At 36.9% G+C, this 20,488-nt stretch overlaps 1 protein-coding gene and 2 long non-coding RNA genes across 7 annotated transcripts in view; 1 reads left to right on the forward strand and 2 right to left on the reverse strand.

The window, feature by feature from the left end:
- The window catches only part of LOC100648870 (CCR4-NOT transcription complex subunit 6-like), a 412,731-nt gene that overhangs the window by 78,877 nt on the left and 313,366 nt on the right, over nt 1-20,488 (reverse strand). The window lies entirely within an intron of this gene.
- Nucleotides 1-20,488, forward strand: part of LOC125385873 — a 109,142-nt gene that overhangs the window by 53,154 nt on the left and 35,500 nt on the right. The window contains exon 3 of one of the 2 annotated variants that reach the window (XR_007225587.1): nt 5,204-5,336. The exons of the other annotated variant lie outside the window; for it this stretch is intronic. This is a non-coding gene — a long non-coding RNA (uncharacterized LOC125385873). Of the gene's footprint in view, nt 1-5,203; nt 5,337-20,488 lie in introns of those variants that run through there. 2 annotated transcript variants of the gene reach the window in all.
- Nucleotides 15,284-18,666, reverse strand: LOC125385872. The gene is made up of 2 exons (XR_007225586.1): nt 15,955-18,666; nt 15,284-15,837 (listed from the first exon to the last, which is right to left on the reverse strand). It is a non-coding gene; the product is annotated as an uncharacterized LOC125385872 (long non-coding RNA).

Genomic DNA, 20,488 nt, shown 5'->3' on the forward strand with positions numbered 1-20,488 from the left:
TTGAGCCTCGACACTTGTTCACGTTTCGAACGTCCATTAACGGGCCTACCCCAACAGAATTATGCCAAGTTCTTGGCCTCACAATGGCTAGTCTCTTATGCTACAGAATGCCTATACCTACGAACTGCCGCCTGTTACTTCCAGCAGTCATCAGTCGCAGAAATTACGCGGTCCCGACCTTAATACGAACCGTGCTTAAGCACAAACTGAATTGCCACAGTCAAACTATTGTAAAGGCGTTAGGACAATCGCAATTGTATCGATAACAACGCATGGAACCGAGGTTTTGATATTATCACATAATCAGATACTGAACTATTCGCGTTTGTGTGACTCTTTTAATGCGTCGGTTGAATTATCAGATATTCGTTGTCTCGAATGAATGAAAAAGTTCATGGGTTGCTGATGTCGCTTTCTTTTTCTTTTTTAATTCATGATAATTTTCCTTAAAGGGTACGATAAACAGAAATTTTGGGTGGACAAACGTGGGCGATTATATCCAACTCAAATATCAATGAAAAAGATCATGGTACGCTGATGTGAAATTTTATTTAACTTTTTATTTCATGATACTTTTTTTTCAAGAGCAGTGGAATGAAATTTTTGGTTGGCTAAATGTAGAAAAATCATGAACAAACGAATACTGTTTTGTTTTTGCACAGATTTCGATATACCGATGTAGATCAGTTTCGATACACCTTGCAGCGTAGGTATTTCATGGAAAGATATTGTTTTAAAGTATTTTTAAAGTATTTACTGATTCGTACTTATAAAGACAAATATTTTTTATTTTATGCTTCTCTTGCCTTGCGGCTAAAGAATGACTATTGCTAGAATATGGTACGATATCCGTAACAAAAACTAAAAAATGAACAAAAACAAAGCGAACATGTTCGCAGAAATACATCTGCAACAGCATGAACGTAAATTCGCTGATATAAATAAACCTACACCTATTGAAGGAACTGGACAAAGTTCAACATACTGAAATAGCTTTCGAACTAATGGCAGGTTATTTAAGAAATAGATGCAATCGCATTTTCCAAATGTACCGACTTTGCAGAAAGAGATTCCATTATTTCACGTTCACCACACGTAGCGAATTTCTCGAGGTACCATTGACCCAGAGACATTTTCCTTAAACGTCAGGCAGAACGCCAGGCTTCTCTAACTTAAATGTAAATAACCAGATCGAGGATCGAAAGGAAACCACAGACAGGATTTCCGACTGACCTGCTGCACGAGGTTATTGACCTCATCAACGTAGGAGGTTCAGACTGGTTGCACGTAGGAAATGTTTGAACGCTACGTCTATGCATAGACGTAATGTGAAGCAGATTCAACCTGTAGATAGGGTATACACTGACTTGAATTTTGCCCTCTCTACATCCTTTCATTACTAGCTTGCATTCTCTGCTAATGATTTCGATACTTTTTGTTGCTTTGTCTTCTGTGAATTATTTTTGGTAGACATCTGACGTCATTTTTATTCATTTATTGTTGGCAATGTACTGGCCGTTTTGCCTTCCGTGCATATTATGTCCTTTGCTTACTGGCTTATATTATCGACTAATGGTTTTCATACATTTTGTTGATTTGTTTTCTGCGAATCATCTTCTACTTTCGAAGAAGACATATTTATTCATTCATTGACAAAATGAATAACCATATTAATGAACTGTTTATTACGTGGACAAAATTGATTCTTTCAATGATCACTGTAAGATGAGAGACGAAGTTGGACATTTTTTAACTGTAAACGAATAATCAGATTAAGGAATTATTTATCACGCGAATAAAGTTTATTCGATTGTAGTACAAAGGATTATCGATTGTGCTGTTTCCATCTTTGAAATGCGCTCTGTTCCCCACAACCGTATACCATAGGTTGAGATACATTTGATTTTCATTATGGGCTTGTGTATTAGGAAACCGTTTTCACGACTTGTTAACCGGTGCATCTTCTTCTGGCTCTAATTTGCTCAATTTTTTAACGGATGTGTTGCTTCTAGCTACGCTTTGAGTCTGGATGAAGCTCCAGATATTCGACTACTTCTCTAAAAATGGTCAGATAGAATAGAATACATGTTCGTATGAACTTTCTTCCTTGCCAAAGCAAAGTTGCTTCTATCCATTCTTGAAATAGTTCTCGCATGTTATAATACTCTCTGCATATTGTCAATACTTTTAGCTTATCAACTAAAAGGATCAATATGTATTGTTGATAGAATGTTCATTATCAAATTTATTATCAAATAGAACATTACGTGTTTATATGAATTTTCTTCATTGTTTTTATTCCTCCTGTCCACTGCTGAAGTGGATGCTACATGTTATGATACATCCTGTGTACGGATATAAAGCAGAACAAACTGTGAATAAGCCGCGATGCAGCTGCAAGTTAAACTGAGAGTAAAATCATAAATTCTCGGTCAGCTCAAAGCTCGATGTCCACGGTGATCACGAATACCTCAACCGACTCCTGATGTTCCCCACGTGCGGTCTTCAACGTACAGCGTGACTTCTCTCCATTAATAATTACAGAGTCCCGTACGCGGTTGGTCCCTCGGACATCTCGGCTATTTATTGTCGCTTAATGATTATTTATTAATCTCGCCTTATCGTCCATAAGTATCGTGGCTGGGACATTTGTCCTCGCGTCGCATTCCCTCTCCTACCGCATTTATCCGTTGACTTACATTTCGCGACTCTCCGACAATTCGCATTACGAGAAGTCGCATTACGATCGAATTTTATTGGCTCTTCGGGTTTTCCATTCATACTGATTTTTACTGATTATAATCTCATTATTTACTGATTTCATACAAAGAAATGGTATTCTCGATTTTGATGATTTTCAGATATGTCGTAGAAAGTAATATTTTGAACAACTTTTTCTTGTACACGTTACCGCTGAGACTCTTTTAGTTTTTGAGGTGTTCGCAAACAGCTGTTGGTACCACTCTAGAACAAGCTGATAAGCATTTTATATTCAGAATATCTAAAACTGATTTATACATTTGTATAAGCAAATTTCGAGAGCAATTATTTTCATCAATTTGCAACCAAATCAAACCAATCAAAATTCTGTTTTATTATATTTTCAGTCCAAATGCATAGTTTGCACAAACGAATTTAGCGAAGATTCATAAATATTTTAAATAAATAAATACTGTTTAAATAAATAGACCTTTTAAAAATGTATTGCCACAGTCATATTCGTCATGTGTTTGTTCAGAAAACATTAAATTCGTATTATTATAGTTTAACCTTCGATAGTTACAGACATCGTTACAAAAACTACAGACATTGTTCAACCTTCCAACAATGTCAACATTGTTCAACCTCCGAACACTACAGACACTGTTCAACCTTCCAACATTATAGACATTGTTCGATCCTCCAACATTATAGACATCGTTTAACCTTCCAATATTACAGACGTTGTTTAACCTTCCCATATCAAAGACATTGTCCAACCTTCCAACATTATAGACATTGTTTAACCTTCCAACATTAAAGACATTGTTTAACCTTCCCATATTAAAGACATTGTTCAACGTTCCAATATTATAGACATTGTTCAACCTTCGAACATTAAAGACATTGTTCAACCTTCCAACAATGTCAACATTGTTCAACCTCCGAACACTGCAGACATTGTTCAACCTTCCAACAATGTCAACATTGTTCAACCTCCGAACACTACAGACACTGTTCAACCTTCCAACAATGTCAACATTGTACAACCTCCGAACACTACAGACACTGTTCAACCTTCCAACATTATAGACATTGTTCAAGCTTCCAACATTATAGACATTGTTTAACCTTCCCATATTAAAGACATTGTCCAACCTTCCAACATTAAAGATATTGTTTAATCTTCCCATATCAAAGACATTGTTCAACGTTCCAATATTATAGACATTGTTCAGCCTCCGAACATTAAAGATATTGTTCAACCTTTCAACATTATAGACATTATTCAACCTTCGAATACTAACGATATTCTTCAAGTCTCGTACGACACGAACATTGTTCAACTTTCTACTGCAAACATTATTAAACCTTCCAACGTTAGAGACGTTATTCAATCTTCGAACACTGCAGGCATTGTTCAATCTTCGAGCACTATGGACATTTTTCAACTCCATTATGAGGAAACTTACGCGTATTCAATACGTACTCTATTCATTCTCACGTGTTTCTAGTACAGTCCTAACTTTTATTGCTTGTTGTTATTGAATTAACAAGTATGTGGGAAAGTTATTCAGTACGCATCGTTCGTATCGACATCAAAAGATTAACAGTCATAGACACGTCCGTACACAAAGTACAATTACGACGTTCAACGAATTAAATTTATAGAAAATTAATTCTCGTCAGTTTTCTACGCACGCGTAGAAATGACAATACGCGTTCAGCTATAGACTACGTGAAAGCCGCTTTGTGTCTATCACAGAAGTAATTCCAACACGGAGATCTCGTAAATACCATTGGTACGATGCTCAGGTATTTAATCCATTGCCACGGATCGCATTGTTCTTGCGTCGCGCTGCACCGGGTCATCTTTGTCCGCCCCTCTCATTCTCCGCTGCGTGCACAAAACAAGGCCTTTCGACCCTTTATCTCTTTCCGCTGATTCTTTCTGTACCTCACTCTGCCGTTTATCTTCTCCAGCATTCCGTATTTTTCTCATCCGATGCTGGCCTTGCCGGCTAGTCGACGCGCTGCGAATTTCCTCTCTCTACAACACCCTCACCGGCTATTATTTTAGCTGAATTTAATTATCCGCTGGACACGAATCGTCCGAGACAGCTGGATGAAATCCTTTTTGAACGCATTCTCTCCTATATCTCTCGACTTTTCGGCCAGACCTTTGTTTCTGCCATGAACAAACCGAAAGGGGTTGACATTTGTTCATACTTAATGAGCGGGACTATCGTCTTGCAAGAGATCAATTGCAGAATCAAGCTGCGTTTACGAGTTATCGTGATGCGACGAAGTATTTGTTTAAATATTACCAAGATATTCGTCAAATGTTCGTTTCATGCTACCGACCATAAGTATAAGGATACCATATTTAATAGAAATTCAATACTTTCCGCTACTTCTATTTCTTATTTATTTTATGGTAAATCTGTAATTGTATTCGCATCGTAAGTATTTTATAATGTGTCCGTGTATTTATTTATTTCAGCCTATTGGCCAAGAAATTGGACTTGGTTCTACAGTAAACCGTACCAGGTATGTAAATATGAAACCGGAATTTTTGTATAGAAAATACACTTTTATTGTATGAAAATGATTAAAAATATTTTATTCGAAGTATTGCCCATCGCTAGCTATACATTTTTCCCACCTGTCTGGTAATTGGTGGATGCCACGCCAAAAGAACTGTCGCTCTTTTGAGGCAAACCAATCATCGAGCCATTTTCGTACATTTTCGTAAGAAGTGAAGTGCTGGTCAGAAAGTGCGTGTCCCATCGATGCAAATAAATAGTAATCGGACGGAGCCAAGTCTGGTGAGTAAGCCGCGTGCGAAAGTATTTCCCAACTGAACGCTTCGATCGTTTTCTTGACCGGTTTTGCTGTATGTGATGGTGCATTATCACGAAGCAAAATTACTTTGTGTTGCCTTTTTTGATATTCTGGTCTTTTTTCACGCAAAGCTTGATTCAAATCGATCATTTGTTGTCGGTAGCGCTCAGTATTAACGGTTTCGCCAGGTTTTAACAGCTCATAATAGATCACGTTTCACGTTCCACGTTCTTCGTTCCTCACGTCAAAATTGCCACTTCTGAATTTTTTAAACCACTCAAAGCACAGTGATTTACCAAGAGCATGCTCACCGTAAGCTTCGACAAGCATTCGATGCGATTCTGCAGCAGTTTTCTTCAAATGGTAACAGAAAATCAATGCTGTCCGGAAATCGTAGTTTCCAGGCACAAAATTCGACATGTTCAACGCTATTACAAACTATGCTGTTGTATGAAACTTGTATTGTTCTGAGTCGAAAATGTTTGTGAGATGTCAACAACGACTTTTGGCATCAATGACGCAGTTTAGTGATAACTACATTATCAGCTAGGGCCATCTATAGGCAAATTCCGGTTTCATACTTACAGACCTGATAAACAAGTAGAGACAAAATTAAGAATAAGCTTACGGGTAATTACGCTAACATAAACCATATCAGTTCTTTGGTTATCGTTCCTCTTTATCTCTAAAGACTATCTTTCTACGCACATTCTCCCCATTACAGTTCATTCATCCGTTCATTCGTTCCGCCATTCGTTCTATTATCGCACTTGTACTTCGGTTCCCGATTTCTTTCCTTTTTCCTGTCCTCCTCCGCCTTACTTTCCATTCCCTGCAACCAGCTTATTACTTCCATATTTCCATCTCCATGCAGGATTTCATTGAAATTCATCCTCTTCCGCTCAAATTCATTCTGTCTATCGCTTCACATTCCTCCTTCCAATGCCTCAACGAGTCTTCTCCCTTTTTACACAACTTACTTGCCTCTTTCAGATTACCGCACCTGGTCCTGAATAAAATATCTACCTTACGATGTAAAGTATTAAATAAAGACGAATTTGCTACAAGTTTCCTATAAATGCACGAATATGTCTTCTGCCATGTGCTTGCGGCCAATCGGCAGCGTATGCGAGAACATCGATAAAATCGTGTAAGATGAACGTCGATCAAGCGCTTCGGTGCTAAAATTTCAGAAATTTCTATTAGTAGAATTAATTAATTTTGACATGTGAACGGCTCGCATAAATATCGTCTTTGAGCGTTTCACACAGGAAGAGATCCAGTGAAATAAGACAGTTCTGCTTGGGCAGATACTGATCAGGTTTCGTGAAATCTCGACGTTGAAATATAAAGGTCGATAAATCTTTCTTCCTTCGAGTAACGCATCGTACACAGTTTGAAGTCACCGTGTATTTCATACGATCCAAAAGTTTAAAACTTGTCAGCCTAAAATTTAGCGTACCTCAGGAAAGTCATTGGTGAAAAATTTGTCGACATAAAGAAAATTACTATTGATAATCGTAGGATTAACAATATTATTAGCAATAACGATATTAATAGAAGATTCGATGTAAACATAATTGGACCTGCAAGAGATCATCTCTAATGTTTTCCAACAAATTTCACAGGTTGATGTTTTCATCAATAGAATCTTTAATTCCGGGAAAACAAATTTTTCTTCCCATTATATGTGGCCCTTCGAACAATATGTAACTTTGTAATCCTCGGAAGCTTTTTTATGCAGTGCAGAAGTGCCGGAGATGTTTAAGTGTCCTCTATCTGCTCTCTTCAGTTAAGAGCTTGACGCTTTTATCTCCATAAAGATTAATTATAATTCTTTATAATCTTCATAAAGCTGCAGGACGAAGTATAAAATTATTGAATTCGCAGTAGAATAAAAGTATTCTTATGGCCATAAAATTTACTACTCGTCTGCATACTGGATCCATTATGTCCATGCAGGTTTTTCAGGTCTTAGCGTTGCAAGATTATCTCCTAACATTCTTGCATACTTCCAAGCTTCTAGTTTCTACAATAGGATTTTGTTCGATAGTTTTTCTTGCAACGTGTTACCTTGATTCTTTCAAGCAAAGAAAAATTTAGATAAAGCTGTAATGAAAGAAATGAAAAATCACTTTATCCGATCGAAAACGACTCGGTACACAGACTTAACAGAAGGGTTAATTAACTCAGATTCTCCTTGCAACTAATAAAGTGATATGTACAAATTACAATCTTAAAATAAATACCGTAATTCGATTGTTATGCAAAAAATAAATTTCAAAAATGCATATTTACGACACGTTAAAAGTAGGATTGAAAGTCTAGTAGCTGAGCTAATGAACAACAAGCAATGATTAATTTTCGTCGAAAAACTGATTAAAAAGCTGGACAAAAAGAGCCGAATTAGTTGAAACACATGTCGCCGTTGTGAGTACATATTCGGGCGTAGGTGTTTACACGGCTCGTCACGGAGTGACGGTGCGGGCGATGCAACCGGTCGATCCGGTCGCTCGGCTCATTCGATTGAAACGCGCGCCGAGTGGCAGCTCGTGGACATTGTAAACGTTTCGAAGCAGCTTAATCAGCTACTGTATACTGATGTGGTTACACCGACTGTAGGCAACCGGACGCCTGATCGAAGGGTGGAATTCAGTCGACTGTGGACACGTATTCTCTACGCATAATCTAATTCAGTTTGCTCCTCCGTCGAGGTAATTTCGATTACGTAACGAGCACCGATTTCGAATAGACCGCCGACTAGAATCGATCGATTTGCCCCTATATATAATTCGCGTTAGGAAATTTGGAAAATACAGTCAACGGCGCGTATTCCAGCTATTACGTACCTGTTAGATTATGCGTGGCCTTGAATGCGAATTAAAAATTATTAGAAAGTATTTCGCGATAAATCGTTTCAGACACAGACGTGAAATTTCACGATGCAGAAAATGGGGAGACTGGGAAGGGTCGATACATTTTGGAGAAAGAAGATCGTGTAAACGAAACTAAATATGATATAGTGATCATATATGATAATATCAATGATCATGGCAATATGAATAGATAACATGAATGATCCATTTGTACATTTGGATTGGACAGTATATTATTGAGAAACGACAAAGTTAAATCCTTCGTTAAGTTAAACTGAATTATACTAAACAATTAGAAATATTTATAAAGTAGATATAAAAATATTTTTTAATTTCACCGCTTTATCTTAACGTTTTTAACATTTAATATATAGAAGCTACTAATAATAAATAAATGATAATAAAGTAAATTAAAATACTAGGTTGTCCCAAAAGTTTAAGTAAAATAATAGATGCATAATATTTTTTATTTTATATTATTTTATGGATTTATGTATGATTCATTTTGTAATAATAGAATAAAATGGATCAAACGTAATTCAATAAAATAATATAAAACAAAATATGTTGTTCATCTACTACTTCCTTATAAAACGAAAGGAACTTTTGGGACAACCTAATACAAAAGAGAAAGTAGCTGGTGAAAGGAAGCAAGTGTTTTCCAGATACGAGAACGTGATTGTGTATTAGTAGAAAAATGGTTGGTTGTCTGTGCTCGTGAATAGAACATAACATAACAGAAAATTCGATAATGTAAATCGACCGAGAAAGATTGCAAATGAAACGTTGCATTAAACTTCATTAAAGCAACGTTGGCCTTTAATGGGTTAATTAAACAACTGACTTAGTTTGCTAAACTTTGGTTTGGAAATTGACTTGTTAAAAATAAATTAAGCGATTCAATGTCTAGAAAATATTTCAACTACTTGTTATTTAAATTAAACTGAGTTGTTAATTGCTAATTGCTAGCTGATTTGGCTTGCTAAACTTTGCTTTAGGAATTCGCTTGTTAAAAACCAATCTGATTTTAAATTAAAATAATCCTGCACAGGATTAATCGAGACGCGAGAATAAAAAGACAATTAATTTGATTTTCACACAAATATTAGGAATCACGTTGCATATTACTTTACACCATGAAATTATTAGTTTGTAATTAGTAAGATGAAAGCCATTCAAATAATTTGTTTATGTCGTACATAATCATCTCGAGAAAATTAATTAATTAATTAATCATTAAACAATTTTATTTATTCGACAGTTTGTTTGCTCGTAAACGAGAACGTTTGAAAAGCTGGTCGGTAGGAAAATACCTACGTGCTAAAGCAATTCGCCGAATATTTCTTCTAAACAAATTAAAAATGTTAACTGGGACACTAAAAAGAAGTTTCGTACAAAAGAACGAATAATTATTCGTTTCTATATAAAATTAATTTTTCCATCATATTTCACTACCTCGTACATCTTTAATTGTCGAAATAAAATCCATTGAATCTGCGTACGACACTGCACAAAAGCTGGATGGTATAACACGACACATAATGCAACACGTTTAAAATAAATCACAGGAATAGTAATGCGGTTAAATTCGACGATCGATTCAGGTTATATAGATCCTTATCACCCACGAACGTATCATTTAATTGAAAGTTTTATCTGATAATCGAGAAATCGAGAAAAGGATTGACGTACGTGGCGGTGTGTTGTTAAATATCCAATGGAAATGCTCGAGAAAGTAATTATACGAGGAAGACCAGTTTTCACATCATGTCTAAATCTCTTTGCTTTATTAAATCCTTTTCCCTCTCAAAGAGGGGCATTCTTATCGATCGAATTTATCTTCTTTTCATTCCGCTTTGCATGGGAAACAGCGACTCGTTAAGAGAGTAGTGACCTACCTAAGAGGCCGACACACGCTGAAGATGCGCCATTCAACCTTCGAAGCACGTTCTGTAATGAGAACGTATTACGAGCTGCAATAAAATCTATCGTTATCGCACGGACCAACGATACGGATGTTAGAGAGAGGCGGACTGATGCATTGCATACTGGGCAAGCCAATAGAATTGGAAAAGAATTTCAACGTGCAGCTTGTTTCAGCTGAATCTGAAATGCCGCTCGGATACATTCTTAGTCGGATATCCGACGCAATGGAATCTCTGCATAATTTCTTCGCATTAATTGCATAGCGCGTTTAAATTTTCTCCTCTGTAGTTTATAACGTATCTTACCACTTTAGATCAAAGACGGCTACAATTTTTAGGATTTGGCATGTTACGGAATTGTTATGAAGATGTTATCGCGGAAAAGAAGCAAAATTGGTTCAATACGCGTCGGTTTAATAGCGCGCGGTATTATCAAACGTAATTTCTTCGCATAAATCGTACAGCGTATTTAAACTTTGCTTTCTGTAATTTATATCGCACTCTGCCACTTCGAACGAGAGGCGATTAGAATTTTCAGGGTACGACATGTTATCTAATATTATATTTAGAAAAAGACAAGATTGTTTCGTCGTGTTTATTGTGCAGTAATATCTTCGAATCCTGAAAATTTCAATCCCTTTAAAGTTGCAAAATTTATGAAATTTCAGGGAACGAAATAATCCCTCAACTCCTGAGAATTTCAGTCATTCTCAATTTCGAATGTCAAGATGCGATAGATTAGAGGGAAGCTCCAATAAATTTTATTGGGTTGTCCGAAAAGTTTCTTTCGTTTTAATAGACGTTTTTTGTTTTATATTATTTTGTCGAATTACGTACGATACATTTTCTCCTGTTGAGATAAACACCGCGACATTTTCACAGACTCGGTTTCACGTTTGTATGAAGCCGCATTGTTGTAAAAAACACGTTTGCGAAAGAAAGGCACTTTGCAGACAACCTAATACATCAGCGAATAAGGGCAGGCCGTGCATTTCCATTCGAAATTCGAAATCTATGTCGGATTTGTCGCAACGAATGGTGGTTAACGGGTTATTCACGCGCAAGACAAAGCGCAATCACTAGAGCCAGAGGAATCAAAAGGGATAACCAAACTGGGAAGACAGATGGAAAGCCATACAGGAAGGAAGGATGAGCGCGGCACGCGGTTGCTGGTACGTTTCGAAACTGTTCGCTATTTGTATATAGTACACATTTATATGTATGTATAGTACTCGTAGATTCAGCTCGGCCGACCAACCGAATGACCAACCAACTGACTAACCAACGAAACCTTCGACCTTCCTGCCGCTCAACCGCCCCTCGAAGGATGCTTGTTAACTTACAATACCAGCAACTATGACGTACCGCTCTATGCTGTGTTATTGCTAGTGATGGGCTGAAATACGTCGCAAGTAGATTGGAACATTGTCCGATTGGATTTGTTGGCTTTCGTGAATTTCTCTCGGTTTGGAATGATCATGGAAGGTAGAGTAAAATCAAGGCGTATGTCAGTTCGCTGAACATTCGTATAGTTATTCTTGAATTCTGCAACAGCTTGTCGATGCTTGTACGATGCACTTGTATCAGTTTGCAATGAATAAATGCCCTTTGCTGCGCTCCTTTTATATCCTTAAACTAGGTTGGGCGTGCAGTGGTCAGCGATGGTTTCGAACAAAATGGTTTGAAGTGACAACAGTTGGGTAAGTAGAGAGCGCTGCTGGAAGGAAGGTTGTTTCGTATAGACTCGACACAATCATGAAGATAAACGCGTATTGGCAGCAAGTATCACTTTTAGGAATAAAGCAATACAGCAACGCGTGATAGCAGAGCTATCTAATAATAGAGAGCAGAACCTCTTTCGTCTTTCGTCTTGCGATCGCGTTACGCTCTTTTTCAGCGACGCACAGGACACAGGCTCGGGAGAAGAGTGATCGCGTCGTTTGTATTGTTAATGATATAATTAATTTGTAAATTTGTGCGTCGGTGCACGACGAGATCCGAATCTTTTCTAAGTGTTAGCGACCACCGCTAACACGGTTTGTGTCATGTCATGGCTGTGGTTCAGTTTAGAGTTTCTCTCAGAAAGAGAATCCCTCAGAAAGGATAATCGTATCTAATCTATGATGATTAGTCTGTTATTACAAATTACCGCCATCTAGTATTTTATTTTTTTATTTTTTTTTTTTGACAAATGTTGTCTTGCTGTAGAAAAATTCCATCATACTGTTAGATCTATTTTAGTTTGAGATCCTATTATTTTGACATTATGTTTTTTATTATTTTTGATTATAATTTTGCTCTATAACATTTTCTTCCATTTCTTGTCCTGGTTACATAGGACATCCCTCCTCCCATAATGAAGTTCAACGCAAACAGTATGAGCAAAGAATATATTTCTTCAAAAATATATATAATATGATATGCTTAAATTGGTTTTGGTGAATATAAAAAAAAGAGAAAAAAGGGATTTATTAGAAACAAAATAAAAATTATAGAAAGATGTGCATTGCCTTTAATCATTAAAATAAGCTAGTGAAGTTTTCCTCTATTTCCTTCTATCTCCTCTATTTAACTATTTATAAGAAGAAGATTCGCGTGTAATAATTAAGAATATTATTTATAATTTTATTCTAATTTTACGCCAATTTTGAACTTTATTCTGAATTTGTGATGATTGCTTTAAATGTAAACGCATACAGCAATATAACCAGTATTTCATAAACTACTAATGTAATGTTTATAATTAGAAAAAGGAAAAAAGCTTATTAAGCGATTGATAGAAAAATCGAGGGCAGATAACCACATTTTTTTTATGCATTTAGTTATTGATTAAAAATATGATCGATAAGAGGTCAATTGCTCTATCCCCTCGCAAACTTTTTTCATTAAAACTTTTTGTTTCCTCTGTATGCTTAGAAAGCAGACTGGTTTATTCTACTTATATTGTATTCTTTTGGATTTCACGAATTTTTACGTGGAACGAACAAAATGATCAATTAATTAATTAATTAATTAATCACAACTACATTGTAATTTCAATATTTACTTTTTCTTCATAATATATAATAATAGCTTATACGTTAAAAATGAATTGTTTAGTGTTAGATTAATTATTTCTGTCTTGTGCATTTACAAATGTCTTTTCAGATTTCTTTTAGTACGTAGTACATAATATGATCTTACATATAGTACATACGAATGAAGATTGATGCTAACATTAGCTGCTGGAGGGTTTACCATTACGTTTACATATGCAGAAAGCAGTTCGTGACCAATGTACAGTAGTGTATACACTTGCAGCTAGCGCAGCACACATAAAGAAAGAGCATGTTGGCATCTGGTAATAAGTCACGATGGCGAACCATAGTCAATTAGTCGTAGCACATGCGGTATTCCCTTTAGGGTCTTGCAATGTTTTCGTTTTTATGCTGTACTAAAGTGCACCGCCACGCCGTGAACCCAACTGCGTATGCTTATTAAGTTCTCTTGATATGCATAGGTTACTGAAATACGAGAATCAAAGATTCAATTCACGTACTAAGAGATTCAAAGTTCCTTCTGCAACGTAGCTTCTGCACTTTTCTCTTTCGTATTATTATTCGTATTATTTTACGAGATTTTATTATCGTTATATAAGTAACATTTCCTTTATATTATTCCGGTCGTCCGGAAAGTTTCTTTCGTTTCATAAGATGATAATAGATGAACGACAATTTCTGTTTTATATTATTTTATTAAATTAGATATGACCCATTTCGTTATATTTCTATTACTATGCACGTGCATAATTCAATAAACTAATATAAAACAAGGAACATTGTGCGTCTATTATTTCCTTATAAAACGAAAGAAACTTTCCGGACAACCTAATATATACTATTGTTGTTATACATCGATTTTAATAATTTAACATTTAAATACTGAATTTAAGTACTGACATTTAAGTACTGAAACATTTTTACAAAAAAATAAAAAAGAAACGATAACGAAATAGAACGAAGTGACAGTAACATAGTGATCGATTATTCCACTTTATTTTCTTTGTATTTACCTATCTTTTATCCCTTATGCTCTAAGATAAATCGAATATCGCGACAGATATTTTTTACAATTGAAATGTCAAAAGGTGCAGAACCAAGGACGATCGTATCTTATTCTTTAAATTAATAATATATTTTCGCGTGCTTGGTAAGTATTTCAATGTATATGTGCTCAAGACACGAACAAATGTTCTTATATAGTTGTACTATGCTATATACATAACACTGTGTAATTTGTAAATTTTTGTATTCAATTATTTGTATTAATATATAATTACGATGCATGTTTTGCATGTTTCTTTTTTTCATATATTACAATTCAATGTGCAAATATAATAATACATATGCAACATTGAAAAGATAATTGTTGCAAAGTGTTATTAATATCTCGAAAGCGTTCAGATGAAATATATTTATATATATCGCTGAAATCAGATCAGATAATTAAGGATACTACCATTTAAATAATATTTAAATAATATTCCATAGAATATTATTTACACGTTTTTTCCGTAACACGATGCACACGCCGTTTAGAATGATTAACAAGTGTAATATTTATTGCAGATAATTTAGTCATATTTTACATAGAGCTTTCGTAATGGAAATGGTCATGCTGTTCCGTTTACATTCCCAAAGGTATTACCCACGTTTAGAAACTATCAGAATTGGAGAATTAATGCCTCTACTTTCGTAATTTGCCTTCGAGATTAACGGATTGTGAGAGATAGTAAGTTTGGTTAGTAACCAATCAATTATAAGCAATATATATTACACAAAAGCTGACCATAAAGTGGCATTACAGCTGGCATGTTTATTTTAGACCATAAATTATTTCAGTCTTTGAAAAATATCCTCGGTGATGGAAAGAAAACTATAAGTATAATAAATATCATAATTATTTTCAATATTTGGTATTTAATTACTTAACGCAAGGAGTACGAAATCATTAAAAATGACTGGTACTAAACTTCTTGTTTCCGCAATTAGAGAAAACGTGCGACTGTTTTTGGTAACAGCAATGCTTACTTTTAGCGAGACGGAAACTTCAATATATTTATTCATTTGTCTTCTCTTCTTTATACCTATTCGTTGTTTATGTTGCTTACGTTAACGCAATATTTCGTTTGCAATTTCTTTTCAGACAATTCACGTTGCTGATTTTTATTAAATTGATATTATGATTATGAGAAGGAAGCGCAAGGACTTACTTAGTATTCTTTTCACCGACATTCTTCCTTCGACATAAATTCTACTATTTTATGAAGTTTGAAGAAATCGAAATACTTCATAGCGATGACGTATCTTATAGCAACGAACTATTCGTTTCTTCAAATTATAGAACTTCTTCCTTTGCCTTTAATTTCTGACTGACGTTACTTACGTTTGATACAATTCCATTTACGTAACTTTTATACGTTATTTCACCGCTTGGTCCTCAATGCGTTGATTCTACCGTGTAGAATAAATCAGAACATGCGAGAATTAGGAGCAATTCAGCACATTAAAATAAGGAATGCATTGTTTTCGACTAACAGGTCTTTTGCATTATAATAATTGTTTGCCTACCTTCAGAGAAATTGTTCCAAGTGACCAGGTTCAGCAGGTTCTACAGAACCGTGAATCTATCGCGTCGTAGATCGTTCAACTTGTTTGCACAGCTTCTACTAATTGTCCGGAAACTTTGGTCGTCACGTTGCGACACTTTTACGTTTTATGAAGAACAGATCTTAAATGCCGCTGTAAATAACAATCGAATGGATTCTGGTCCGGAGAGCTGGCGAGGAAATAAGGGCAGCGCGATCTATTCATTTGCCAGGGAATCGTTGATCTAAGCAGCGTCTAGCGTCACGAAATAAGCTGTAACTCGAAGAAGAGGCCATATCGAGCATGTGTTTATACGATCCTTCTTCTTACTTTAGCGTGCTGAATCAGCTCCTGGCGTAGTCTTCGCGTGTTCTGACTCAGCCTTTATGTCAAAGATTGCAAGTTCTATACTCCATGCAACGAGTCGAGTCGCTAGAGGTTAAACAAACGCACGTGATTGGGAGCGTATTCACAATCTTCAGATACTTTGTCATAAAGTGAAAGCAAGCTCTAACAATAGCCAATGTAAATTCGCTTTTGAACCGAACCTCGAATTCTTTACATCTATCACGTGCCTAGCAGGCGAATCTTTTATTTACCTCTACCGACTCGACTAGTTGCACGAACTATAGCGTTAAATATCATAGGGAAAGCTCGTTCCGTTTTTACGGCCCCGCTGAAGCATGCGTTTTCTCCTTCACGCGCGTTGTTTTCAATCTGCGCTGCGTTCCTTCCGATGACTTTTCGCCACCTTTGCGGTAACTTGGTTGTTCCATCGGTGTAGAATCGCACAGTCTTCTGAGAAAAGAAACGTTCCAATTCGCTTTTGCGGTCTTCCGAATGATAGCCTGAGCGTGCAACATCCTACGTCTCATGTAAATTGCACCAATTTTCGTCGTATGACTATCGACGCACGTGCGTGTCTGGCTCATGCGTCAGGCCAACGAGAAACATTCTACGCTCTACGGTTGATTGTTAACTAATCAACAATACCAGACTAAATCAATTAAATCGAGGTTAATGGCCATTGTTTAAACTTCGACCAAGTCTATCCCAGTAGAAGCTTCTTTGAACGAAGACTATCGAGTTTCTACGAGGGGCTTTCGCAGCCCAAGATTCAAAAGGCTTCTACGCGACTCTCTAATATCGTCACTTGACACTGTAATTTACGACCTTGGTATATTGATTCCTCGCTACACCGAGTACATGCATCGACACGTGGCATAATTATTACGGTATGTTCGTGCCAGTTTCATTAGTAGAAGATTTACAGCTGCCAAAAGTGTCCAGCCAACCTGTAATTGTCGTGTATCTCTTTACGATCGATTTTCAATTTTGAAACAGATATTAACGAAATGCTTCTTTAATAACGTTTAAAGTTGATATCTTGTATACTAAGGTTCACGTTTGTACGTACGTATATTTCTGCACGCTTATGTTATTTGCACTTGAAGATATTCAGTACCATCGATACGTGTTTCGTAATTTATTGACTGTAAATATCTCCGGAGATAAATGTCTGAATGATTTACGTCCTGTGAGTGATCTGGTCAAATGGATTGAACCATACGTAGCGAACCATCGATCTTCCAAGACCATGTTTAAGTGTGTTTTTATTATTATGGTATTATGTGCCATATAACTACCATGGACATATAAGATTCTCTTTTTCATTGGTTCGAATATCGCGTATTGATTTTGGTATTTGATTTGCATATCGGTGCGACGTCACTGTATCATTTTAATAATACACTGACATGCGACGAGGTTAAATAGCCATTTATAATTCCACATCAGGCACTATACTTATTTACTTGATGTTTATCCTTGAACATAAGTTACGTATACACGTCGTTAAAGATGTTGATCACATCGATCGAAGACTTCGTTATTTGTAAATTCTGATTTGTTATTCCATAATTTTATTTACGTAATAATACTCCTCGGTAATTAGTAATTAGTTACGCGATAAAATCTAACATTATGGACATTAGTCTAGCGAATGATATGCGTGTTGCTGAGGTAAGTACATCGATGCAAGTAAGTACGTGAATTAATCTCTAATGCGCTATTATTACTGCCATGTTGTATACAATATCAAGATTAAATAAAATATCCAACACCGTGAAACTATTAATCACATCTAACTAGAGTAAGGAGCTTAGCCATCTGTTGCGTGGAATCTGACATAAGCAGCGTTATTTATATCGTGGTTTTTATTATACGGATTTCTACGTTCTCGTGCCAACATAGTTAGCAGAGGTTTTTTGAAAATTAGATCCCGCGCTCGTTTCATTTTCTACGTCCAAGATCTGTAAACTTTTAACGCTTAACCCAGGTGTCTCAACAGCACCAGCTTCGATCCAATTCAGCTTACTACTCTTTTCTTTAATTCAACTAATATCTGTCATTGCTTTCGTCGATATTTGCAAACCGTGCGTGATTGCCATGATCGATCGATACTGTTCTCGGTGGTGTCAATGGTTGTTATGTGTTAGTAACAATATTTTTTGAAAATTTGTCGAAAAGAGCAAGTACACTGCCGCTCCTGAACATGTACAACATTTTGGAAAATTTGTATTAAGAATACACAAACGTTACTAAAATATACGAATCAATGAAAAATTAATGGTCAAAATTATTTCTTTCTCGTATGATCAACAAATGCATGTTGTATGAAACATAAATGGTTTATCTAAAATCTTGTCAATGGTATTGGTAATATTATCAATGCTAAAATTGATCGCGATTTAAAATTTACCTGTCTATTTGGAGGAACCTTCTGTATCTTGACAACCGAACGAATCGAAGACAATGAATACTTAAATAGTAACACTGGCAGATGTAAATTCCTTTATTGTATGCTAACTTGTGAGGCTAACAACAATCCTACTACGTCATAACATCGTACGGGAACTCAAATGAAACATAAAATCATTCTGTGTCTTCCCATTTGCAATTCCGTAAATGGCAATAACAAACAAGCTTGTCAAGTGATAAATAAACGTGTGTCCGCGTACTTTGAAGCAGCGTTGTACACCCAGAGCAGGTAAAACGCGACGATAAAGGAAGAGCAACCAGAGGTCCGATCGTGTCGATAGCTAGGAGTAGCCGATCGACACGTTGGCGCGTTAACGGGACGTCGGATTCATGGCAGTGGATGTTAAGGGTCGGCGTGGACCGAAAACGCTGTTGTCTCGTAATCTATTTTCTCCCGGGGGCAGAAGCGTTTAAAGCGGAATCGCGGTGGCCGGACGACAGCAACCGGTTCCGGGCACGCGGAGCCTGGCATCCGGTCGTTCAGCTCGGTCAGGTGTGTCCGACGAACGCACTAAATCTGCGAGAGTTACGCGGCCGGCACACAAATAAACGCTGCCGCGGAGATTCATGGAGCAATTCACGGTGACTTGATATTGTTAGGGGCAAGGAATTATCCCGGCCCGTGAATACGGAATCGGCATGCCGTTCATCTGGCGAATCCGCGGTCGGCCAACAACGACTGTGAGGGCCGCGCGTACGAGAAGGACGCGGCCACGACAACGCTGGTGTTGGTGAACCTTGTAATGGTATTCGAGATGGTTGTAAAGCTGTCCGCTAGTGGTGGAGCCGCTGTCCACGGACAACGTTCCGAGGACCATCGATATCTCTTGTCCGGAGTAACGTCGAGTGCCAGCTCGATGGCCGATCGATGAATTACATCGAGGCTCCTCTCCCTATCTCCTGTTCTCTCTCTCTCTCTCTCTCTCTCTTTCTCTGTTAACTACCAGCACCGCTTAACCGAATCGCTCTTCTCCCGCCGACCGATACGATCGATTCGATTTGCGAGGCGAGAAACTCTAGTTGCCGCCCCTCCGCCTCCGTCTTACCACACCCCAGGGGCTGATCACCGATAAACCTCATCCCCTTCGTGCCTGAAGGCACTCAACAGAATCTTGGAAATCCGTTGCCTGGGGCGTAATGCTGGAGGACCGGTAAAGATTGGCTGCAAGGGTGTGATGAAAACGAGGGTGCGATTCTGCCCCGAGTTGAATGTGCGACAAACGAGGTACGGCGGAATCCTTGCTGATGTCTCAGAGATTCAATTCTCCTAGGACGCTCGGTTTCAGACATTTTCCTTTCCTATTTATGGTTATGTCATAGTTTTTCCTCTTTACGATCTTAGCTTCTTCCACACTTCTGCGTACTCGATATCGAATATCATCGAAATGCTTTCATCGAAATGTTTTGATGGGCAAATGGATGTTTGCAAATATAAATAAGAGTAAACGATAATATCCTTTCGTTGATAAAAAGGTATATGAAACTTTGAAGTTGCTTCTTCCTTGCAATAAAATTTCTACGACAATTTTTAACGCTATAATGTATACGGCGAATCGATAAGAACAATCGTTTGAAATCGTTTTACTGTCTCTATTGAAAAATATTTCCAACGCAATTTTTATTTAATTTTTATTTAAACGGAAGGTAGTCGTCGCTAGATCTTAAAGAAAATTTTCAAAAATTGAAACGATTGAAA

This window comes from Bombus terrestris, chromosome 10, assembly GCF_910591885.1.
Source record: "Bombus terrestris chromosome 10, iyBomTerr1.2, whole genome shotgun sequence".
NCBI lineage: Eukaryota > Metazoa > Arthropoda > Insecta > Hymenoptera > Apidae > Bombus > Bombus terrestris.